General features: G+C 37.6%; 1 protein-coding gene and 1 non-coding gene across 5 annotated transcripts in view; both read left to right on the top strand.

The window, feature by feature from the left end:
- NRG3 (neuregulin 3) overlaps positions 1 to 26,777 on the top strand; it is a 1,079,958-nt gene that overhangs the window by 745,166 nt on the left and 308,015 nt on the right. The window lies entirely within an intron of this gene.
- On the top strand, positions 631 to 701 carry TRNAS-GCU (transfer RNA serine (anticodon GCU)). Its single transcript has one exon. It is a non-coding gene; the product is annotated as a tRNA-Ser (tRNA).

The following is a 26,777-nucleotide window of genomic DNA, read 5'->3' as shown; positions in this document are numbered from 1 at the left end:
TTAATGAAGAAACTTGTGAGGCTTTACAACCAGTTCAAAGTAGGAGCCAAAGAACAGGTAGATTTTTAATCAGAAACATTGGAGTGAATGTTCAAATGGAGATAAAGCTGGTTTCTTCCACAGTCAGGGAGGGAAGAAAATTGAACTTCTACCAGATAGAAATAGAAGCTACATGCTTATATGCAAGAATTATTTGGCATTATATATTAGTTACCTGTCATTTGCAGAGTTGTAAAATAATTCTCACAGGATCAGAATCACCTGAATCACAGAAGAATATGCTAAGACAATGCATAGTTTCCAATGAATAAACTTTATCTTTTTCCCCACCAGGAACAAGGCATGGATGAATGTATATGTTCAAATATCCATGTTTAACTGAGATTGTCCCCACCCCACTTTTTCTTTCAGAGGGACTCTATTAGATGAAGGGAAGTTTGATATATGTATCTGGTCAGTTCAAAATAATTTGTTTTAAAATTTGGAGAGAGCTTTTTGATGTTATGACAAAGGTAGACTACCTTTTTCATTTCTCTGTTTTCATAATGTTCATGTTTCTTTTTCTACCTAAGCATTTTTATGAATCACAGAGAATATCACAGTTGCCATAATAAATCACTATTAGGGGGTGCAAAGGTAGTTCAGTGGTAGAATTCTTGCCTGCTATGCAGGAGACCTGGGTTCGATTACCAGCCCATGCACTTCCCCAAAAAACTATATATATATATATAATATATATATATGTATGTATGTATATATATTCAACAAATGTAGCTGTCATAACAGGATAGTCACATGGAAAAAAGAATGAAATGTGACCCCCCCCCACCATACAGCAGACAAAAAAAAATACTATTAAATTGGAAGAATCTAATACCAGGTAGTCTTAGAAATAGATTATCTATGCAAAATTACCAACATTTAAGAAATAATTGAAAAACTTCTTATTTATTCTGGAAGGCATTAATTCACCGCGGGCTTGTCAAAACCAGAGAGAAGTGCCTCTCTCAGCACATTAGACAAAGTGTGATATCACTTGGTTTAAACTTCAGATCAAACACAACAGATGAAGTCTATCAGTGTATCTTTATCCTGGAGTGCCTGGTGAAGGTCACTGTCTTGGTATAATATGAATAATTACTTGCTTTAAAAGCCTCCTACCTATATGAATTCTTTCATCCCTGTTACCTGTTTGTGCAGCCCAGGCTTCCTCCAGTGCTCCAGTTCTTCCCTGGTGTTATTTATCCATAATTGCTCAAGAGTCATTCTTCAATGTGTAAATTCTTTCTGCCGCAACCATCTTCTGCTGAACAAATATATTTCTATTACCAGTGCTATTTCTGTTTCTGATTGCTAGTGCACAAATTCAGGGCTAATGTTTTTTTCCACAGTCTTCTTGTTTCTTTCTACTAAAATTTCAGCAGGAGATTTGCCATCCTCCAGCTTGAGAGTGTAGGGAAAAAATAGCCTATCCTTGAGCAATGCCTCAAAGTCCCTTCCATTTCTCCAAACTCCTTCTTCTATGATAGGTTTTCTGTCTCATGGAGCAACCACTACCTCCCCTCCTCCACCTATATCACTTTGTGACAAAATGTAGTTTAAACAAATTCCACCAGTGGCTTCAGAATTTCTATAAAATCAGGATTTCATGTCAGCAATTCTGTAGGAATGAGACAGGGAGAATACTTTGAAACTGTGTTCCTATGGAACTTTACATAAAATTGAGGAAGGAGTAATTGTCCCTAACCAGGAATGGGAGAGAGGGAGGGTTATTATTGGGGATCAGAATGTGTATTTCTTGCTCCTTCCCATCCCAACAACCCCTTGGTCCTACAGTTGACTCTTTTATACTTTTTGAAGAATGTTTCAAAGAAAAGAAAGGGGCCTTGGGTTTATAGTGGCAGGAAAACAGGAAATCGTCTAGACAGTCTAATGGGAAACATGAGGAAAGATGAAGACAAGATGGGTCTTATCAGCATGTGAGAACAGGGTGGTCATTTGGGCTTAGCCATTTCTCATTTGTTGGAAATTTCTTGACCTTTCCTATGTTCCAGCTTCCAGTTGAACACATGGCTCAGATAAAGTTCAACATTATCATCCTCCAAAAGTGGTTTATATTCATGCTCTTTCTAGATCATGGCGTCTAGCATGTCCTCCACATTTTCAAACATATGACAAATGTGAGTTGCTTCCATCCTGGTGAATCATACACATGCTTTCTTTAAATAACCCAGGGTAACCTCATTGCAGCATTGATGGACTTGAGCAGGGAAAGAAGTTCTTTGCAGCAGATTGTGCTCCTATAGTTTCTCAAACACTCAGCTAAATCCAAGAATTCTGAGAAAATTAACCCCATTCAGTCAATCAGTTCAGATAAGCATAGGACCAGGTAGTTCCCTAAGATTACTTGGAGTGGAATGAAAACATAACCCCTAGAACCCCATACATCTCCAATCTCATGATGTGTATGTGTGTGTGTGTGTGTGTGTGTGTGTGTGTGTGTGTTTTCCCTCTCTGTCTGTGAAATATAGTTGCCACGTTTAGCATTTAGTAATTGTTGTAACAACCTTGACTTACGAGTTTGCCTTGGCTGCTATATATTAACCAGGGTGCTGGCCCTGGGCTGTGCTCACAGCTGCCAGTTCCTCCCAAAGAGCTATTAATTACCTAAAATGCTCAGGGATTTAATATGCTGCCTCTTAATTTATAGCCTCTCATTAAAATAAAAAACAAATAACTTAATAAAACATCTAATGTTGTTTGATTGACCTCTACTATTTCAGCATGAGGAACTCATCTCAGTCTTGTCAGATAATAAAAAGGGAGTCACAAAAGCGATGCCCTAATTTTGGTGGGAAAAGTGATTCACAGCTGGGTAAATCTCCAATGATTCTGCCTTGGAGTAGTATAGCTATTATACGTAAGATTCAGAAGGTTCATACAGATTTCTGAGACATGCGTCCACATTAGTTTATATAACAATTGTTAACTGGTTGAGTCCTTTTCTGAGGCAGAAAAAGTTTGAAATAGACTTTTCATTTATATAAAATGGACAGATGATTGGACCCAATCTCTGGGTCCTGGACTTCTGAATTTCACCCAGTGATTCTGATGCAGTTAGTTCAAGCTGAGACATTGGGAACACTGTTTGCAGACATTTAACACAGTACCCAAAGAAGCTTTAGTTCAAATTGGCACTCAAGATTCCGTAATTGATGGAAGGATATAATTAGGCTGGTAGGTGGGGACGGTAGAAGGCAATAGAAGGCCAGAGAGATAACGAGGAGAAAGAGTTAGGAAATTAGGCCAAGAATTTCTAGTACCCTTATTCCATTTTCTTGTTTAATTTAGGTTGGCTAGAAGAAAGTATAAAATGAGGGTGTTGGGAGTTCAGAAGAGCGTGAGAACTATGGACTGTAGGGGTACCGAGCAAAAGGGTGGTCTTTAGAAACTAAAGGATATCAGTATGAAAGAGATTTTGAGATATACTGATTAAATCCACCATTCTTTTCAAAAACAGTGGAAAAGACAAAAAGGAAATATTAAAATAAAGAGAAATGATACATGCAGAAGAAAAGGGATTCCAAAATATAAATAGAGAAGAGAAAGATATGGAGTGGGGAAGAGAAGCCAGATATCTCATGATCTAAATTAATGATCAATTTATATATTTAAGGACATTTCTTTTCATATGAGCTCCTACAACACTTTAAAAATATTTCCAGAAACCCCTTAATACTTATCCTTCAAGAAACAGAGCTTAATTCCTCTCTCTTTGGTTCTAGGCATGAGCTAGTGACTCACTTCTAACAAGTAGTTTGATGGGAAAGACAAAGGATGACTTCCAAGACTAAGTCATAAAAGACATCTCAGCTTCCTGCTTGCTCACTCTTAGATTATTTATTCAGGAGAATGCTAACAGCTATGCTAAGGACACTGAAGCAGTGCTATGGAGATGCCCATGTGGCAAGGAACTGAGACCTCCTGCCAATAGTCAGCAAGGAACTGAGGCTTTCTGCCAACAGCCATGAGAATAAGCCATCTTGGAAGCAAACCCTCTAGCACACTGATCCTCAACCAAGGGTAATTTTGCTTTCCAGGGGGAAGAGCAATGTCTTGAAGCCTTTTGGTTGTCACAACTGGAAGTGGAAAAAGAGTGCTGCTGGCATCTAGGGGGTAAAGGCCAGGGCTGCTGCTATCACCTTATAATGCACAGGAAACAACACAAAATATCAATAGTCCAAGGAACTTTGTCAGAACCCCAGTCAAGTCTTCAGATCACTGTAGCTGATAGACATTTTGCCTACAATACCAGGAGAGATTCTGAGCCAGAACTACCCTCTAAGCTTTTCCTGGATTTCTGACCCTCAGAAAATATGTGAGATAATAAATATTTGTTGTTTTAAGCTGCTTAATTTGGGGATAGTTATGCAGAAATCAGTAATTAATATAGCTCCAAAAGTGTTTCTCTGGGCAGGAGTAGATATTTTAAAAGGATGAATCAGTCTGGGCATGTGAAGAGTGCTTGGAGGTCAAGAAATGTACAGAAGAAACACAAGTAAAGATTTCTGCAAAATGGCAGGTTTGTCAGTAATGTATAGCTTTCTATTATAGTCCATGAGACTTAGCAAAGACTCAGTGATAACTATAACGAGTAGTGTGATTGAGCTAAATCTTATGTGTTTACTATACCACTTGGCACAAAGTCACCAGTGACCCTCAAGATTTCCAAGAACAAACTAGGGTGCTGAAGGAGGTTGTAGGGTATTACAGAATCATTAGGTAAAGCAAAATGGAAGTGGAGCATTCCAAATGGAGAAGCATGAGCGGACGATGGTGCCTCAGTGGCAGAGTTCTTTCCTGCCATGCTGGGGACCCAGGTTCGGTTGCCGGTGCCTGCCCATGTGGAAAAAAAAAAAATAGAGAAGCAAAGTGAGACAGTGCTAAACTGAGAAGCTAGTAGGTTAGAGGAAAGATACTTTATAGGTGGTGTTGATTCTTTGAAAACTTTAGAGGAGGCCCAGAGCACCCTTGAAGATCCCAATTTGAGTAGAGATCCAGGCCAGTGCTCTTCCAATGTGATTGTATAAAAATGCCTTAGATATATTGTGAAAGTGTGAATTTCCATTCACAAGGTGTGGGCTGGAGCTCCAGATTCTGCATCTGAGTAACAAAGGTAGAAGAGAAGATGGAAGGACTTGATTCTCTAGGGCAGACATTTCTTCTGCCAAGACCTCAGGGGTGGGAACGGCTTAAGTTGGTAAGACTAAAAATATTTGGAGGAAGGGAAGAGAGTCTTCTCTCATGTGTTCTGTACACGTAACAGACAAACAAGCAAAATACAGAAAGGGTCCTAGTTATCCTACCAAGAGTGAAGATGTTAGGGACCTGGGGGAGAAAATTGCAGAGGAAAAGGAAAGGTTGCAAATCATTTCAAGGAATGAATAAGGTGGTGATGAATTGTGTCCAAATGGCCAAGTCTGTAAAAGATAGACTTTCTTTGAGCCACACCACACAATCACAAAAACAAACAGACTGGAAGTTCCTGCTCTTAAATCAGTCATACACATGCACACGCCATTTTAATGGAGGCAGAGGTGCAATGCCAAAAATTAGGTACTACTGTGGAATTTAATCTAGTAAAGAGACACCTTGGCAGTGAAAATTTGCAACTGGAAAGCAAGCTGCCTAGAGCACTTAGAGAAAAAAGCTACATTATTTGTGCAGCTTTAGGGCTTGCAAGATGGGACTGCAAATACCATTTTCTTTCCAGGATTTCACAAGACATGATTTTAGGTGACAGTACATCACTGAGACAGGCCAGACATGGCTCCTTTCCCTTTTAAGGGAAGGTTGGAGTTGCTGTGTTGAATTAGAGGATTTAAAATGCATTTTATTATGCTCAAGCATTTTATCTCTTGTTGCAGGCTTTTGGGCAGGTAGTTAAGACTCCATGCAAATAATTTTAAAATAAAGGGGGTTTGCAGGCTCGCTGAATGTGTAGTGCACAGGCTTTTGAATAGTGTTGGATGTCATTTTCCAATAAAATGAGCAAGGATATGGTACTGATTCAACCTTGGGCTAAAAATAATTCAGAAATAACAGTTGTTCCACCTCCACAGGGTGCAATGTGTAATGTTTGAAAAAAAATATTCACCCCAAATGTGATTAAGATATAAAGAAAATGCATTATCATATAGTCATTTTAGTTCTTTTCTAAATGTGTACAGAGCAGAAATAATGCAAAAATGAAAGGATGTTGTTAAATGTAACTATCAGAAATTTCCATCATTTATTCATTTGTTATGTAGTTACTTATTTCCTACATTACATGATGCTGAAATAAATAAAACACGACTGCTTTCCCAAGAAGTTCACAATTTAGGAAGGAGGCAAGAAGACAAAGTTTATACAGAAATGTAATACATTGTGTATTAAAGACAAACACCACAGAAAATAATTCCTGTTCATGGGAAGAAAGAAGAAACTTTGGGGGATAGCCAAATCTTCAGGTCACATAGAAGTGTGTTGATTGAGTTTTTTTTTTTATTTTATCACTAGCCACAAATATATTATTGGGGCAATTTCTCAAAAGCTTAAAAAGTAAAAGAATTAGGTTCTTATTTTAGAAACAGATTATAATCATCATCTAAATGGGTACCATATAATTTATTTCACTGAGAAAGGCTTACTTCCTTAATAAAATATATGAAGGATAATGCGTTTATTTACATTTTAAATTATATATCTGCCTTATTTCTTATATAAGAATAAATCCTGAATATATGAAATTTTTAAGTATTAAAAATAATGAAGACAAAATTGGGTATTCTTGATATTTTCCTCTACTGAAGAAGATAGATATAAGGGAGAAAGGAAGAAAAATAATACTGTGGATATTAAGCTACATAAAAATTTTAAAAATGTTCTCTAGTGCAAAATTAGCATGGACAAAATAGTGGGGAAAAAAAAGAAAAAAGGAAACCTGGGGTAAACATTTTTACAAGAAATAAGACAGGGACATTATTAGTTTTCTTTTTTTTTTTTTTAATACACCATGACCAAGTGGGTTTTATTCCAAATGTGCAAGTGTGGTTCAACAGAAGAAAATTCGTTGCAGTTTTGCTGGCAATCCTTGGGTTTCTTTGCTTTCCCAGCATAAGATGGTGTCTTCTCCCTTCTTGGACCCTGCTGGCTTCCAGCTTCTGGCTCCTTCTCCATAGCTTTCTATGACACTGCCTTCCCATTTCTATGTCTTCCTAGGGACTCCAGTAACCCAGATTTCGTCTATCCTCATTCAGTTATGCCACAATTTAACCAAAATTAACATCAATCAGAGATCCTCTTTACAATGAGTTCATGCCAACAGGAATGCAGATTGAGAACATGGCTAAATTGGGGTGCATATTTCAATCCATTTCACTAAGATTACCATGGACAAACAGATACAGATAATATTAACTGGTCATATCATTTCCAAAAGGCAGAAAGTCACCCTCCTTAAACAAGGGCCCTCCAACTTGCTGGGAGAGCTCACAGCCAGCACCCACTTTCACTGAGCCCCACAAGGATACCAGGAGGGGAAACACCAAATGGTCTTTTAGCACTTGGTCCCCACTATTTTTTTTTTTTTTAATTTCGAAGTACATTTCAATAAATAGTTATAGAACAGATTTTAAAGTTTGGTATGGTTTACAGTTCCATGATTTTTCATTTTTTCTTCTAGCTGCTCCAAGACACTGGAGACCAAAAGAACTATCAATATAATGACTCAGCAGTCAGACTCATTTGTTAAATCCTATCTTCTCTGTTATATTGCTCCTTCTCTTTTTTTTTAACCATTTTTTTGTGAAAAATAACAAATATACAAAAAGCAATAAATTTCGAAATACATTGCAACAATTAGTTATAGAACAGATTTCAGAGTTTGGTATGGGTTGCGTTTCCACAATTTTAGGGTTTTATTTCAAGCTGCTCTAAGGTACTGGAACTAAAAGAGATATCAATATAATGATTGAGCAATCATATTTGTTTGCTAAACCCTACCTTCTCTGTATAACCCTTACCATCACCTTTGATCTTTCCCACTCTTTAGAGGCGAGGGCTATTCTAACTTTTTCATGGTGGAAGGGGCTGTCAATAATATGGGATAAAAAAATAATAATAATATGGAATAAGGGGATGGAGCAAATTGATATTCTGGAAGGACCCTCTGCATTTCAGGACTTAGCTGATCTAGGGACCCATCTGGAGGTTGTAGGTTTCTGGAAAGTTACACTAGTGCATGGAAACTTTTTAGAATCTTACATAACACCCAGGTGTTCTTTAGGATTGGCAGGAATGTTTTGGGTGGGGTTTGGAAAGTTATAATAGGTATTAGTTTTATTAATACATAAAAGTATACTTGTGAATCAATAATAAAAAATAAAAGAAAAAACAACCTGTGCTGGTTTGAAAGGAAGTATGTCCCCTAAGAAAAGCCATGTTTTAATATAAATCCCATTTCATAAAGTTAGAATTCTCTATTCAGTACTGTATGTTTGAAACTGTAATGAGATCATCTCCCTGGATGATGTGATTTAGTCAAGAGTGGTTGTTAAATTGGATTAGGTGATGACATGTCTCCACCCGTTTGGGTGGGTCTTGATTAGTTTCTGAAGTCCTATAAAAGAGGAAATATTTTGGAGAATGACAGATTCAGAGAGAGCAGCACCTCGAAGCAGAGTCCACCAGCCCATGACTTTTGGAGATGAAGAAGGAAAACACCTCCCGGGGAGCTTCATGAAACCAGAAGCCAGGAGAGAAAGCTAGCAGATGACGCCGTATTCACCATGTGCCCTTCCAGCTGAGAGAGAAGCCCTGACAGTGTTCACCATTTGCCTTTCCAGATGAGAAAGAAACTCTGAACTTCATCGGCCTTCTTGAACCAAGGTATCTTTCCCTGGATGCCTTTGATTGGACATTTCTATAGACTTGTTGTAACTGGGACATTTTCTCAGCCTTATAACTGTAAATTAGCAACTTATTAAATTTCCCTTTTTAAAAGCCATTCCGTTTCTGGTATATTGCATTCCAGCAGCTAGCAAACTAGAACACAGCCCAAGAGGAAGGAAAAGTATATGAAAAGAGGGAACGGGTGAAAATACAAATGTAAATTACCAATATATTTATCACTTCAAGTGTGAGGCATTAGAACAATTAGACATGTATTTTTCTTCATCATAGATGCACTCTCATCATCAAAGAAGAAATCAAAAGAAAAATTATAAAGTATTTTGTGCTAAATGAAAATAAAAGCAGAATATATAAAATATGTGGTAAACCACTAAAGAAATGAGAAATGAGAAATTTATAGTATTGTATGTCTATTTTAGAAAATAATAAACACGTCAAATCAAAGACTTTAGTTTCCACCCTTAAAAAATAGGAAAAGAAGAGTTAATCAAATGCAAATTAAGTATACAAAGAGATATAATAAAGGTCAGAGTGAAAATCAGTGAGAGAAGACAGAAAAGCAATAGAGAAATTCAAGGAAACCAAAAGCTGTTTTTTTTAAGATCAATAAAATGCATAACTCCAGTCTAATTTCTTAGAAAAAAAAAGGAAAAGAAACAAATTGTCAGTATCAGGCATAAAGGACATGAAAATATTGCATATTCAATAAGCATTAAATATAGAAAAACAGGACACATTATGTGTAATGATTTCATAGGTGAATACATATGTCAGAACTTATGAAATTTTGCTTTTTAAATATGTGCAATTTGTTGTATGTCTATTAAATCTAGGAAAAACCTTTGAAAATTATTTATTCAAATATTTTTCATATGGAACATTTATGAGTAGATGTGCAATACTGAATATGGTATGAAATAACTAGGCTTTACAGTTTTTTTGTTTTGTTTTAAATAAAGCTGGAAAATGCAAAATGGGAATGATGAGGATTAGTGCTGATTCTTTGACAACTTACCTTCAAGCTTTGATGCCCCATCCTAGGCAATATGAAGTCACCTGGTTTCATTGTTCTGAGGTTAAATTTGGACGTAAATAATCAATTCTAGAAATCTGGGAGTGGGTTCATTGGCACAAACATAGAGGAAGACGTATAATGAACATGCAAAATGAAGCATTGTTATTTTAAGGTTATCTTTGAACCTTATCCCAAACAATAGCAATTTCATTGTTCACCTGGATACTCTATTCATCCAACATGTATATCGGTCTCCAAAAATCACCAGAAGGCCAGAGAGGTACTTGTCTTGACTTTCCATGATGGTCCAAAACTTGTCTTGACTTTCCATGATGGTCCAAAACTTGTCTTGACTTTCCATGATGGTCCAAAACTTGTCTTGACTTTCCATGATGGTCCATGGTGGTGAAGGTGACTGTGCAAAAATGCTCAACTCTCATATGCATCAGAGCATCCTAAAGAAGAGCAAAGTCAGGAGATGAAGTGTTTTTAATTGGGCTCATGGTAAATTTACTATCTCACATTTTCCACAAGTGCTTTCATTGACCATCATGCCTTCTACTTCCTCATCTTCCCTTCAGTTGCTTTTGTTGCTGTTCTTATGGGGTAGTTTGTGCCAATTCAGTTAGTATTGGTTATATAGGATGTTCCACAGCTAGTAAAGGAGGGTACTGTTGGAAATAAAGCCCCTGGTGCAATAGATGATTATGTCAACTCTCTTCATGGTCATTATTTTTTCACCAACAATGTTTTCCTGACAGTGTATATAACACATGGCCCTATAACTTTGTTGGGCACACAAGGAAAGCTGAATCTCTAGTCAAGATATTCCAGTGACTCACTTTTTCTTTCAGAGTGTCTAATTCATAGATTTGGTGAAAATCCAAATTTTCATAGGGAACTTTAGTGGGCACTAAAATTGCTTTTGTGCATGAAATATAAGACACTCATATGTAAGTGACAGTGTTAATAGCAGGATAATTGCAGGGTTAGAATAAATTTCAGAGGTAATTTTGACTAAAAAGCTTCTAACTATGGCCAAACTTCAAGAAAAATAAATTTTACATGGAAAAGTACTGAGTTTTCTACTCAGACTCTACAATTAACTTTGTGGTTATTTTTAATTTTCCTTTTCCTTTTGTTTGGGTTCCTTATCTAGAGTTACCTGCCTTTATCTGTCAATTTATTGATAACATATCCTTGTTATCAACTCATTCCTTCTGTTTTCAGTTCCATTTTGTCTTATTTATACAGAGAATTGCTTGTTTTCTTTGTTGTAAAAACTGGCCCATGCTAGCTATTACTTTTTAGTTTTAACTGTCTTTCCTCCTTCAATTTCAGTTAGTATTTATTTCTAATTTCTTCTAGATTAATTTTAAAGTTTTATGGTTATAAAGTTAATATGTTAATTTAGCTGATATTAAAAATTTATATATGATATGTGGTAAAGATCTTTTTCCCCCTAAATCATTCATTCATACAGTAGTTCTTTCAACAAGTATTTACTGAATATTTACTATATACCAGATCATGTGCTAATTGTTCTATGCTCTTAGTTAAATATTTGTTTCCTCATCCAACAATTATTCATTGAGTTCCTACTGGTCTTAGCCATCATTCCAAGAGCTGGGATATAGTAACTTTTTCTTTGTTTATTTGTTTGTGTAAAAAGCAAACTGAAGTCTTGCCTTTATAGAATTTGCATTTTACTAAGGGAATCATGCAATGACACTCCTCCTCAAACACACACACACACACATCATGTAGCATAGTCATCACACACTTGTATCTCAGCAAACAGTTATAACTGTTTAATCAGTTAAGTGTTAGGAAGTTCGATTTCTAATATTTTTCTCTCTCCCTCTCTCCCTCTCTCTCTCTTTAATATACATAATAGTATAGCATATATAGCATGCACTATTTATTGTAATAAATTATATAATGCTACACATATGTATTTATTTGTTCATATTTAAAATCATTACACACCTTCCTATTTATTAGGTATTTGGTGTGTTGTATGTGCATGCAAGTGTGTGTATGTGTGTGGTATGTATGTGTATAATCTATCTTCTCGTCCAGCCTTCACTAGAGTCTTAATATCTTTTCATGAGTCATTCTTTCTTGCAGCCCAAAAAGTAGAGAGCCATAGAGAGTGTTTACATTAGTCAAGATTTCAATGCTGGAAAGAAAAATAGTGCTAGCATAGGCCAGGTCCTGACCTGGCATTAAACCACATGGTGGTCTGAATTAAGGAAATGGGCTTTCCAGAGACATCAGCCTCTCTGTTGTTTGTGCCTCACCGGCTGGTGAGCATCGTAAGAGCATGTCTGATTTATGTATGAATCCTCAGGGCCTCTCATAGTTCACTGGGCAAGCAGGAAGAGCAGCTCAATTAAAGATGGCTGCATTTGACTCAATTGCCAATTCTCTTTGCCTTTAATCATGCTCAGAGAAACAGGAGTTATAGAAAGGAAGGTGTCTACAGCTTACATAACTGATCCTCTGTGTGTGTGTGTGTGTGTGTGTGTGTGAGCGCATGTGCAGGCACAGTGTTGGGCAGCAGTGTAGTGAGTACATCTCCAGCCAGAGACAGGGCCGTGGTATCTGAATGTGCTTATCTGTAAGGATCACAGTCAATGCACTGAGCTGGAATGTAAATGAATACATTGCTACCCAGAGCAAAACACAATTACTGATCAAATGCTCCAAAGGAAGAGATGCTCTAAATAAGAGCATTAAACTGAGAAATTTGGACCATTAAAGCTTTATGCCTTTGAACTAACAAACGGAGATCTAGGAAAGTGTCATCAGTGGATAGGGCTAGGTTTGGCATCTGCCGCAGGGAACTTTCCGTGGAGGGTTTGGAGGACAGATGTTCCCTACCCTGATACCCTTACTAAAACCAGCTCTGAAAAGTCAGGGGAATTTTCAATTCCAGGTCCGTATACTTCCCACCCCCCCAAAAAAAAAACATTCAACAAATGGTGCTGCGAAAGAATGAAAGAATGAAATGTGACCCCCACCGTACAGCATCCAAAACAAAAGGCAGGGGAATTTACAAATGACTTCAAACCCACGGGAACTGGTATTAGGACTTGAACATGTCTCATGGAGAACATGATTCAATCCCCAACAGATGGGTTTGAAATATGAAGGAGGAATGAGTGGATGCTGATGGGATATAGCAGTAAAAAAAGAAACAAAAACAAACAAAAAAGTCAAGGAAGAGATCTCAAAACTGAATGTGACTGATGTTGCTGGTAATACAATGCCATGCTTGCTGAACCTAAGTGGCCCTGTTCTAAAATAGCAGACTCCGGTCATGAGGCTGTCCCGGCTGACTCTTCTTTTCTTTCATTCCTTTTATTATTGTTTTGAAGTGACTTTGATGTGTGAATGCAAAGGAGCACATGAAAGGGGAGACAATGACTGCCCTGCAGCCTGCTGGTGTTTCCTCCATCAGCTGTAATCACAGTCTGCTTTAGAAAACTTCCAAAGCCAACCAGTTTGGCTCTAAAAGACTCTGTTATTATGAAAACACACAAGCCACAAAGATTGTGTTGGTAATTAATGGAAAGCCTGAGGTATCCTAACCTCTAAAAGATGCTTAAATGCAAAGCCAGTCCTTGAAATTATCAAGACATTTGTTTCAAAACCACTTAAAGAAACAGCGTCAGTTCTCAATAGCAGGGCAAGGAATTTTAGCAGAGCCAGGCTGAAGCCAAGAGGGAAGAAAATTGACATGTATAGAGCACCAACTACGTTGTGGCTGCAGCTTAGTGTTTTCAAATCCATTCCCATGATCAAGCCTTACACCATCAATGTGAAGTATCATATCAACTAGATAGCTGTGACTTGACCAAACTGGCTTAGACAGAATAGGGGTGTATTTCCCTCTCACATGCTAAGGCCCTGAGAGTCCAGGGCAGGTATGAAGGCTCCACAAAGCCTTGTCCTGTCTAACACATGGCTTCCATCCTCGTCACAAGATAGCTACTAGAGCTCCAGACATCTTGTGTGAAGGCAGGAAAGGACAAGGTGGAGGGAAAGGAGCTTTTTCTGAAACCCCATTCGTGACTTGTATCCGTAGTATTTTAGCTGCACTTGTTGCCATTCCAAATTAGAAATTGGGGGTCTCTTACTAAATAAGAAGGGTGAAGGATATTGAGTAGGTATCAGTCTCTATGCATCTAAGAATAATTGTGCCAATGGAAAACAAACCTGAATCTTCAAGAGATAAATGAATCAAACCAAGATTGCACAGTCAGTGAATGGTGACAGGAAACTCAGCTGCTGCATACATGGCAGGAGTCACAGCTGGAGCCTAAATAGACATCCAGGTATGTTTGAGCCTGTCATTGGAGTGGCAAGAGCTAAACTGCATAAGTCAGTAATGATGGAAATTTTGGTAGGAAGGAACAAGAAAGCCAATATGTGCAAAGAGTGTGGATCTGAAAAATAATGGGAGGTGAGGGGATATGAAGGAGAACTTATCTGGGCATCTTTTCCTTCAAATAGCCCTATGAGCACATGTCTGAGCCCCAGTTCATAAGAGGAATTGGCAGTAGATGAAGGGATTTTCTATGAGCAGCCCTAGGCTGTATAGCTTCAGTCAACATGGTGAGGGAAAGAGGGTTTTCCAAGACCTCTGTGAGAGCCCAGTGGGCCTTGAGCTCATTGAGACCTTCAGGGAATGTTGCAGCTTGGGAAGATATGTCTTTGCCAAGGAAAGATATTAGTACCACCACCCTTAGCATTAGAAACATGGGTCCTATGTGAAGATCAAGCTGATGTTTGAGGCTGCAGAGAGACACCACTTCCTTCAGGTAGCACCTGGTAATGAGGATGTTTAAGGTGAGTCTTCCTTACCTACTTTCTATCTAGGCAGTTCAAAATTGATGACAAGAGGTATTACGTGGCCCAGGAAACATGTCTAAGTCAATTGACTGGCTAGGGCACTGAACTCAGTTGAATGTAAGGTTTCATTGGAAACTTGAGTCAACCAGTTGGGCAGTTTGACATTAACCACTGCTTGCCTGCTGCCTAGTGCTGTTTTGCATATGGTGGGTCTGAGAAAGCCTCAGGCTTGCAGTTTGATATATGCTCACTTTGCCCTAAATTCTTACCCCCTATAATTCTAGAAGATTTGTAAAGGCCATGGTATGTATCACCACACTGCAGCACACGTACTGAGGCTTCTTCAAACATTAAACCAGTAAATGTTTTCAATGATAACCATAAAATTTTTGTCATTACCCTCTGTGCCACCTTCTCTCCTTCATGAATTTTCATCCTGTCCATCAGTCCTCTTTAGTACTAGGTGATTTTTTTTTAAAGGCCTGCCAATAAATCCGGAAAGCTGTGATACATTTGAGACACACACTCCCACTCCCAAGCTTATTTTTTCATCAGCAATGAATTAGTAACAATTTGCTAATTAAGATTTTATTTTAATTACTGGGGAAAGGGCATTCCTTAATTAATAGAAAGAAAGATTGGTTTCATCTAAATTAATTATTACTGGGAATGTGTCCCGAATCCAGTAGGCACAAGCCATTTAAAATGAGCATGTTAACAACAAAATTAAGCAACTTGGGGTTTAGTCCTAATAATTTGGACCATGGTAATTAAGTTAGAGTTTATGGGTAGCTAATCTTCATGGGGTCCATGAACTCATAAAATCGATATAGCACCCCGTTGTATTCTCAGTTTCTTAACAGGGTACCTGATAGTTAAGTATAAGCTGTTGTCTCTGGAACCATCATTAAAAGACACACAATATGTACTTCCAATATCCACTGCACCTGCTATTATCCCCTGACTGTAATGTCATAAGTCATTACAAAGACCAGAACCCATAGCCAAGGTAGTCAAGACCCTGAGTTGAAGTCAACCAGGCATCCAATTTTTATCATTGAATGCTCAAGGCACTTGTATCTCATCCTTCTTTCCATCAAACTCATGATCCATATTTTCTGGTGACTCATCCTGAAGTCCCATTTCCCCCGCTTCCTTCCAAAGTCTTCCATGATGACATATGGAATTGTCTCTCTGTATTTAAGAAATATTGTTCTATACCCACACTCAGCCATTCTCTGACCGTTTCTTCACTCCTTTACTGAATCTGACTATCTCCTATTGACACATTTTCTCCAGGGAAAGACGATTTCTTCATTATTCTTCATGAACCTCTGAGTCTGAACATGAGTTGGTGCCTTGCTTATGTCCTGCTTCCCTTCCCATAGCGTTTGTTCCTTGAGTTCTTGAACAATAAAATACTGTTCTTTGTGGTACATCATAACACAGCTAATCCTTCCTGGATGTTGTCATCTACAGAAATTTTCACACCCCTTTTATTAAAATATTGGTGCTGCTCCAATTGTACACTATGGTCTACCGACCCATTCTTTTTTTTTTTTTTTGCATGGGCAGGCACCGGGAATCGAACCTGGGTCCTCGGGCATGGCAGGCAAGCACTCTTACCTGCTGAGCCACCGTAGCCTGCCCACCAACCCATTCTTAATGACTTTTTCTTTCACTCCATCATACCTATCCACTTCCATGGACACACTTTGGAAGTGATCATCATCCCTTCCATACTAATTCAAGAGGTCTGTTCTCAATAAAATCTCATCTCCTACCAGCTTGCTTGTCCTGTTAAACCTACTGTGATCTCTTTATATCAGCCTCATGAGACTCTATAGTTGACTGACCCCTCCTTTTATATTTACCATTCCAGCAGCCGTAATTTTTTTGTTTCCTTCTTTCTCCTGCTTAGATTCTTTGGCCCATCAATTCAGTAACTTCATCACACCTCTTTGCACACAGAGTATAAAACATTCAGTCCTCATCTAACTTTAAATCTCAATAGTATTTTATGTAGTTAAACTCACCTTCTCTGCTGAAACATTCCTTTTTCTTGAATATCCATAATACAGCAATCGAGTAGCTTTCTTTCTACTCTCTGGATACTTCTTTGCCATCACATTTGCAAGCTCAGCCTCTGTTTCTCAACCATGAAATATTGGAGTTCCTTCATTTACTGTCCCAGGTCATTTTGTACTCTCTTCCTGGCCAGTATTCTTTTACCATCTCTGTGCAGAGACATTATAGATTTAAATTCTCCCCCCAAGTCTAGATTTTCATCGTCTCTTCCTTTGACTGTTTCAATGGCACATTCAATTCAATATGTCCACAACTGAAATCCCAATTGCCCCACTTAAACCCCGTTATCTTTCAGTGTTCACTACTTAGTGTAAGAGCCTGTCCCCATAAAGTTCTATAGACTAAAACCCTAAGCCTTTTCTTTGAAATTATTCTTCCCTTCTTGCTACCATTTAAAAATATTGTTTTCCTCTCTCTGAGATCCATCCACTTCCTTTTGTCTTCATTTACATCATAATAGTCAAAGCTACCATTTACAATTATATGGAATAATGTTGAGTTAATTCTCAATATGGAGTAGCCATATATTTAGTCCTTTTAATCTTCTCAGCACTATAGCTAGTGTTCTTTTCAAAGTACAGAACTGATGTATACTTCACACCCCCACATCCCACCTTCTACCCTTAAAACTCATCAGTGTCTTCCTGTTGCTAAACTTGCTCCTCCAGAAATGAATTATGCCAAATTCCCTCATTCTCAAAACTGCAACCACATGTCCATTAGTTCTTTTACTTGTATATGCTAATAAATATTTGTGGAATGGTTTAATAAGTGCATGATATATAATAAACACACAAATCAGTGGGGCCCCTGCAAATCATATAGTGATTTATGCAAAAGTGTTTCACGACAGACATCTTTTCAATTGCTAAGAGGTTCACAGCACCAGATTTCAGTCAAAAGAAGCAGAGCTCTCCACTTCTAACTGGAGCACATGACAGAGGGCCTCTGCCTATGTCTAGTCATCTTACCTCTGTTTCTAACACTGCACAGAAATGAGAGACTATTGGCCTATGAACTCAGGGTGGTCAAAGCATAGCCTGAGACACAAAGGAAGCTAATAGGCTTATAAGGTGATTCTCAAAGCCAAGCCTTACTTAGGTGACATGTAGATATTTTTATCTTTCAACAAAAACATGTACTGGTCCTTGGCTGATTTTGAATGTTTCACGGTGTTGAGTTAAAAACTGGCTGGAAGTGGCCTTATTAATACCCCTGGCCAATGGCAGACATGAATAAGGATGTCACTATTTCAAGTCAGGACTCGATAATCTGACTCTAAAGTTCCTTTCCATCTGTAACTTTGACTACTCTACAGTGGAAGAGTCAGCTCAATGTATTTGTAGACTCCAAATAGCTTTTTAGCATAGTGTTAAAAAATGTTTTAAAAGTAAACACCAGTGGCTAATAGACGGAGCTCATTTCTGTTTATCTCACTGGCCTGAAAGACTCTCAAAAAAAAAAAAAAAAGAGGCAAAATAAGTAAAAAGGAAGACTTGGGAGAGGAGGAGAAAGCCTATCACTCAGCCAGACAGCATGGAAGCGTGGAGCCTAACTCCATGCAAAGAGCATCAGAATGCTGATGAGCTAATGTTCCTCTTACCCTTAGCTTAGGAATCAGAGCTCAGGACCATTAGCAAGCTTTGTGGTTCCATTATGTGGCCCCCACACCTCAAAAACGATTCTCAAGAGACCTTATTGTTGTATAACCCCACATAATTTTGCATTTACATCTATCTATGTGCACCCACAGACACAAAAGAAATTTCAATAGTAAAAGTGACAAATTCCAAAATTTTAATTGAGCATCTAATAAGTGGCAGAAACTGTGTTAAGACATTGAAATATACCCATAAAATTAGCATCGCAGCTAAATTTGTACTTCATCTCTTGTTCAGATTGGCCCTTCTTTACAGCAAGTTAGGAAATGGAAAAATCCAATTATTGTTTTCTTCTTCCCTCCCTTCCTTCCTTCTTTTCTTTCTTTCTCTCTTTCTCTGTCTCTCTCTTTTTATTCCCTCTCTCCCTCACTCTCTTCTCTCTTAACTTTATTTTTAAGAATTATGAAATTTATTTTCCTGCTTGTTTGCTACTTTTGGTTTCCCTTCTTGCCCGCTATTTTGAAAATGGGACTTATTTCTTGCAGAATGGCCAAGTAAAGCTAGTTTCCCAAGAAACTCCAAATTGTTTATAATAGAATCACAGCTATTGTAAGCAAACAAAAGTAACTACTCATCATTATTCCTGAAGATGGTTAATATGTTTCTTGTTTGGAAGTCTTATTACAGTGATTTCTAGGTTCCTAGATTTTTACTTCTTTGGGTATTTTTAACCTGTGAGATTGCTATAAGGAATAAGAATTTGACTTTTCTCTCAATGGATGAATAAAGACCCTTTGATTTTACCTAAGAGTCATGCAACTGCATATTGCTAGACACAACTTTTATATGATAGGAACACAGTCCAATTTCCCTAAATTTGAAAAGTGCAAGAACATTAAACTTAGTATGTTGTTGTATCATTGACTAAGAACGTCTGGGACAAACATATTTACAAGTTGATATTTCAAACCAAGTTTTCAGGCTCCATATAGAAATTGAGAAGAATCCTGAGCTTCACTCAGAAGTCCTTCCATCTTTGAATAATCCATTCAGGAAACAAGGACTGAATAACTTTTATATGCCAGATGCTTTCAAAAGCTCTGCTGACTTAAGGATGAATAAAACACAATCGTGCTTGCATGTAGAGGGTAGGGAGAATGAATTTGGGAATTGCATCTAGCTTTGCACTCCATATAGATTCTCTCATCTGGTGACAAATTATGGCTGAGCTCTGCTACTTCCCTGTTGTGAACTATTGTTCAAAAGGGTCAAATGTTCAAGAAATTGGTCAGAGCTGCTTTCCTCCTTCTTCCTTCTTTCCCATCATCACCAGTATATTACCGTGATAATAGAAGATATTGTTGCTATTGGAATTAGTGTGTCTTATTTGATTCAAACATTTACATGTTACAGATTGAAAGTCCAGCATCATATAAATATGAGGGAGCACTTAATGGAGATTCAGTACTGAACAAAAGATGAAGGTAAATAACTTGATGTAGTCAGCCTTTTTATGGTAATAATAGTAACAATCATGATAAAACAGAGAAAAAAAACATTTAGAATTATTGTGAAATTAGGGTGTTTGGAGACTAGTCCCAGTGAGAAATGTTACTTGCTTTGGGGCAATGTACAATTTTCTAACTATAATGATTTTCTTGAGTTGAACAAAGAATGCACTTTTGGTACTTTATTTTCCTGGTTCTTCAGTTTAATTTAGCCACCCAGACTCCCTCCCAATTATGGTTTATTTACTTCAGAACACCAGCATTCCCTGGCAATTTGCAGTAGTGAGATTTTTATGGGACTGCTAGAAGGCAAATTCCAAAACATAAAGAAGGTTTGCCATTGGCAAAAATGGCCCCTGTGGGACACATTCATCAAAAATGTGAAATGAGAATCACAGGGCTGGAACATATGGCTTCTTACTTTTCTTTCTTTCTTTTTTTTGAGTACAGGTGGTAAGAGGAGACTTTTCCAATTAAAGAATTCTTTTATGGAGAGTCACTTTGTCTGATGGTTATAAGCCGTTTTTTCTGCTTGCTTAATTATTAATATCTTTCTTTCTTAAAGGGGTCAAAACAACCTTGCTTGTAATGATTCAAAAAATCTTCCACTTCTTCCCTCCATCCCTCCTTCTCTCCCTCCACTCTTCCTTCCCTTCTTTCTCCTTCCCTCCCTCCATAATTTTTTCCCACTCTCATTTCTGATTTCCCTCCATTCCTCCCTCTCTCTGTCTCTTCACTCTTCACACTTTGTGTCTCTTGCTTTGTCACTGTCTAGCTTACCTGCATAAATTAGAAAATATGCTTCACTTTCCCTACCTCAACACTGTGCAAATACACTGTTTTAGTTTGTAAGCTGCCAGAACGCCATATACCAGAAACAGACAGCTTTTAAAAAGGGAAATTTATTAAGTAGCAAGTTTACAGTTCTGAGGCTGTGAAAATGTCCAATTAAGACAAGGCTATAAAAATGTTCAAATTAAGGGATCCAGGGAAAGATACGTCGGTTCAAGAAGGCCGATGATGTTCAGGGTTTCTCTCTCAGCTGGAAAGGTACACAAGAACATCTGCCAGCTTTCTCTCCAAAAATCTTCAATGGCTTCCCTGGATCTCCATCCATTCTGTGGGCTCTGCCAGTTCTGGCGGCTTTAATACATTTTCCAAAATGGTTCCCTATCAAAGGTCTCCAGTAAAGCAACCCCACCTTGATGGGTAGAGATACATCTCCATGGAAACCATATAATCAAAATTTACCACCCACAACTGGGTGGGTCGCATCTCCATAAAAACAATGAAAAAGATTCTACCCAGCAATGTCGAATGAAGATTAAAGGAACATGGCTCTTCCGGGGTACACAACAGTTTCAAACTGGTACACACATAAAAGCAAGAACACAGGCACACATATAAACGTGCACACATGTCACAAACACACACACATTCATTTTCCCTAAGATTGCATAACAGTTTATTAGCCATTGGATTCTTATAATGTCATTTTTCTTGTAGTGTCATTTTTGTCTAAACAAATGACCAAATATGGTTGTAGAAAAGCGGTACAGGTACCTGCTCCTCCTGAAACCTGCAGAAAGATTCCTCTCCCCTACCATGCAGTTTTAGTAGGTAAAGTTTCAATTGCTTTAATCAAATTAGTAGTCATTTTTAGTTAGTAGTTTGTTTTCCCCTGGCTTCTTATTCTCATTCTCTCTCTCTTTCAGTCACACATCCAAGTGGGTATGTTCTCCAAATTCCAGGCCTGATATCTTCTCATCTACTTCCTTACAGACCTCTAAAATTGGCAAATGCCCCACTGATTCACATTTCCAGATAAGGCCTAAATCCTAGCCCTTAGCCTGCACCCTTCCTTTGTGGCTTCTCTTCTGCCCTCCCCTCACTCTTTACATATAGAGTTTGCAAATTGCTCATCAATGGGAATTGCCCATGCCTCTTACGAATTGTGTAAAATTTGGCAAAATGACCTCATCAAGGAAGTCATCAAGCTTTTCCTGATGCAGTGAAAACTGAATGAGGTTAGAAACAAGCAGGCACTGACCAGGCAGAGGGGTTAAGAAATAATATTTTAGGAAACATGAACAGAAAGTGTCAAAGAGCAGCTATGAGAAGAAACCTAGAATAGAGGAGAATGGAGAGCAGGCAACTATGATTGTCTCTCTCAGGGGAGAGAGTGATGCCAGGTGGGGCTGGAGGGGTGCAAGATTCACCTTTCTATTTTGATTTTAAGAAAAATGGGAAGCTATTAAAGTGCTTCTAGATGGAATTGGGTGGTTGGCATGATCAAATTTATACTTTATAAAGAAATCTGGCTCCTCTGTGAAGATTGAAGGGAGCTACTATGGATGTGACAGAGTAGACATGAGCTTTCTGCCTTGGTCCCAGGATGCTGGACAGGAAAGGTATAGAAGGACTACATTTGGAATTCAAGTGGCAGGAATTGCCGAGAGATCAGATATGGTGTGAAGGGAATTGAGGGGTCTAATGACTCCTAGGTTTCTTGCTTGGAGATTTGATTGGTGGTGGTGAAGTCCACTGAGATAGGACACACTGGAGACCAAGGATTTTTGGGGGTAGATGTCAGGATGGGCAAACATCAGCTATGCATCCTCATTTGTATTCCATATGTGTTGAGTTTGAGAAGGCTTTGAGTCATCGACATGAAGCAGCCAAGTAGAGACTTAGGGCTGGAGCTCGAAGGAGACATGCACACTGAAAATATAAATGTGTGAATCATCTTCAAGTGGTGATGATTAAGCCACAAGCAGGAATGCAAATACTCAGAAGGAATACAGAGCCAAAACACAATGAGCCTAAAAGCCAAGGCTGAGCCTGGGGACCTCAGCAATGAAAGTGGAGTGTAGGAGAATGTTTCTATCAATAGAACATAAAAAAAAAAAAAAATTGCTCCATAGTGGCTGGTGATCATTAGGGTGACTATAATTTATTGTCCATATTGGGAAATTTTGAGAGTGGAAGGGATGCTAACCAGATGGGATATAAGGGAAAAGGTAAAAATTGGGATTCTGCTGCAAACCCATAGAAAATGGATAGTTGGATTTATTCTGATTGTTTTGTGACAGATACACAGGCTAAGAAAAACAGATTGACAAGAAAACATAGGATATTAAATGAGTCATCATAAAATGCCATCTAACTGATATTCTTGCCTATTAACCTCTAGCTGTATACTGCTAAATAAAGCTTTCCACATTTTTTTTTTTCATTTGTCATTCTCCTGCTCAAAACTGTCTACCACTCTCAGTTTTCTAGGATGGAGTCCTAAATTCTTAGCTTGGAATTCAAAACTCTGTTTTGTCCACACATAGCTCCCATTTGTAGTCTATCACTTGCTTGTTTGTCTTCCCCTAGAGTCATATTTGCCTCATCAGTGATACTCAAATATGCCTTAAACATCACCATCTCTAGATTTTGAATGTTTAAAGGTAGTTCACTTTGTGACCTTAGGAATGAATGCTCCTTTTTGTTTCCCACTCTTTTGAATCTAGTCTTGAGGGTGGCTCATTGAACATTCCCTCTACATCTGCTAAACTTTGGAGTACCAGTTCTGAAGGAAGTGCATTCAGGTAAAGTGCCATTTTTGTGTTCAATGCAAAGTCTCAAGTCTTTCAAATGAAGTCCAGTTTGTTTCCACAATGAGTTCCAGGATTCCATTATCTACCTTACTTTGCTCATAAACTGCGAAGATAATTTTTTTGTGTTTACATAACTATGCAACCACCTGCCTGAAGAATGGCAAAGTTCTAAGAATCTATAGGCTCACTTACATGGAAGCTTCTGGAATTCCACTTCCAGTTGGTAAAACATGTTGGTAAAACATTCAGAGTTAGAAGAAAAGCACACAGAAATTAGGAAGGTGTATTTTCATTAATGCTATCAGATATCTTTAATTGTTTGAAATCACCAGGAAAAAATTCCAGACATTTTGTTTGTATTTTGAAAATCATGATAAGAAAATTGAATTTGTCTCTTCGGGTTACCAATCATCACCTACATCTTGGCACTTCTGGAGGAAACTAGAGCAGTTGTTTGAATTGCCTTAACTTGTTTCCTTTTTCTGCTGAGGCTGATTTTGCGTTCCTTGTCACTCTCTAAAAGTGAGAAGGCAGTTGAGGCTTCCCTGCAGCCAGGTCCCTGGAACACAGGAGAGGATGAAATCCTTGTGTCTGCCATTTCCATTCATTGTTCTCTAGGCCTTGAATTTGATTTCACCTTGAATGTCATTTCTTTTTTAGATTGTAGTTGCTTTTAGGAGGAGTAAATGCATTTGTTGGCCTCCGCATCATTCTGGGGTAGATCTTGGATCAGTTCTCTTTGTTTACATAGATTATTGGCACTCTTCTAATTTGCACAGTATTTGGGCTTAAAGGGTCATGTTCAAGAACTTTGTAGCCAAGACCTCATTTTTAAGTGAAAATGATTTTTCATAGCAGGTGATATGTCATACACAATGTTAAGCATGTGTTTAAATTCTGCACTAATACAAATATATTTTCTTATCCTAATAAAAGCAAAAATCTTGAATTTATATAATCACTTGGAAAATGAATTTCTAGTATCTGAACAGAAATAAAATAATAATATAACAGCTGACATGTACATAGTACTTTCTAGGTGTCATCACTATTTTAAGACTTTGTATATATTAGTCCATTTAATTCTCATCACAAATGCTTATATTACTGCTTAGGCAATTTAGTTTCAGAGATCTCCTCCCCGCCACCCCCCACACACACACTTCAGAGGTAAAGGGGAATGATTAAAGGAAGGGAGGAGAGAGGATCTTACTCTAACCCATATACAAAAAATCAGAAGAAAGAAGAAGGCAAATAGTAATATCCAAATTAACTTTACTGTAACGTTTAAAGCAAAGTTGTAATATTTGAGCTTCATAATTGATTTTGAGATATTGTGGAAGCAAATATAAAAAGGGAAAATACTTTTACATAATTGTAATTACCTCTCAAGAGAAATCGTGCCACTTGTAAAAGGAAAATAAAGCTTTTTCTAACATTGAATTCATTTAAAAATTCAATGATACCCAAATATGCCTTAAACACCACAATCTCTAGGCTTTAAATGTTTAAAATGAGGTTTTACATAAAGATAGCTGGTTACATAATAAAGATGTCAATAATATGATAGGGAAAGTTATAAGGCTGACATAAAATTAGAATGTGCATTTATCAAGAATACAAGTATTATAAAAGCTCATGTTATGTCTTCAATAACTTAGTTTTTCTTAATTATTTCTAGTATGAGATAGATTAGTATGAAGTTCAGTGCTTATAATAATAGAGGTTTTCTTGGATTATAGTTAAAAGCTAAGAATCATTGTTATAAATAATTATGAAGTGAGACTATATGAACATATACAGTGTATATATATATATGCAAACGTACACATATTATTTATACATATTTATAAAGTGTTTGTATCTTTATGTTCATTTTATTTTGATCATGCTGTGAAATTCAAAGCGACTTCCATCTCATTTACCATTTCCTAATTTACTAAGCACAAAGATAAGTTTTCATCACAATGAAGCATACAACCTATAATCTAATGGGAACACAGTGATAGCAAAGATTTTATGTTAAAACAATGTCTGTGTTAGGAGAATATTATTCTTCAAATGACAGGGGAGCTATTTCAGTTAGAAAAGAGCTTGATCATATCTATTTTCTTTCTTTCTTTTTTTTTCATTTTGTTTTGTTTTTTTGCATGGGCAGACACCAGGAATCGAACCCGGGTCTCCAGCAATGCAGGCGAGAACTCTGTCTTCTGAGCCACTGTGGCCCCACCCGGATCATATCTATTTTAATTATTTAAAAAATGCTTGAATAAGAATTTAAGGTGAATTTTTAAAAATGCAATTCTCTAATAATTTTGATCCAGTGTTACCAAATACTAAATAAAGCATTAAATAAATTTCTTACACTTCTTGATTGCTGAATGAAGTAAAGTTCATGACCAAGACAGTTCTGTCCTGGAAATTAGCAAGGTGGATGAAGGGATAGCAGAGGCTGGGCCTTGGTAATCTGAATCAATATTCAAGGTAATGGTGGCAATTGAGGATTTTCTGGAGCCAAGGTTTCTGCTTAAAATAGATTGTTCTGGAAGGTCAGCTGCCATCAGCCCTGGGTTATCCAATAGTGAGGCAGGAAGAAATTTCCAAAGACAAAGAAGATACCAGCAACAGAAAGAAGGAAAAGGACTTGATAGACAACCACCATGTTTTATTGGCCTGCAGAGACTCTGTTGGTGATTAAATGTCTTGACCATCTGGCACCAACACAAGTCAAGGAAATCTTGAAACAGTATGGATGCCATCTTTGGTTTCCATAAATATACCAAATCTACTACCCTGTACTCTTCCTTCCCTAATCTGTTATTAAAATTTTTGGTCCCAGCTTGATGGTCATCTCCCATCAAGATGCCCATGTGAGAATTTCCATTGCCTTTCCATCCCACCCAAGAGGCCCCGTGGTCCCTAAGGCAAGATAAGTTTCTTTTACAGTTCTCTTGCCCTGTGTGCCCTAAGCAAGACATACTACTCCTTTGGAAATTCTCACTCTCAAAATTTTCATTCACTAGTTATCTTTTCCCCACTAGTAATAGCAAAATATCCATGGAATATATTATGTACCAACTACTAGGCTAAGCCCTTTATACGTACTAACATCCTATAATTCTCATTGCCAACCTACAAGACAGGT

Source organism: Tamandua tetradactyla, chromosome 13, assembly GCF_023851605.1.
Source record: "Tamandua tetradactyla isolate mTamTet1 chromosome 13, mTamTet1.pri, whole genome shotgun sequence".
NCBI classification, from domain to species: Eukaryota; Metazoa; Chordata; class Mammalia; order Pilosa; family Myrmecophagidae; genus Tamandua; species Tamandua tetradactyla.
Note: the sequence above shows the minus strand (reverse complement) of the source record. Positions and strands in the feature narration are given on the sequence as shown.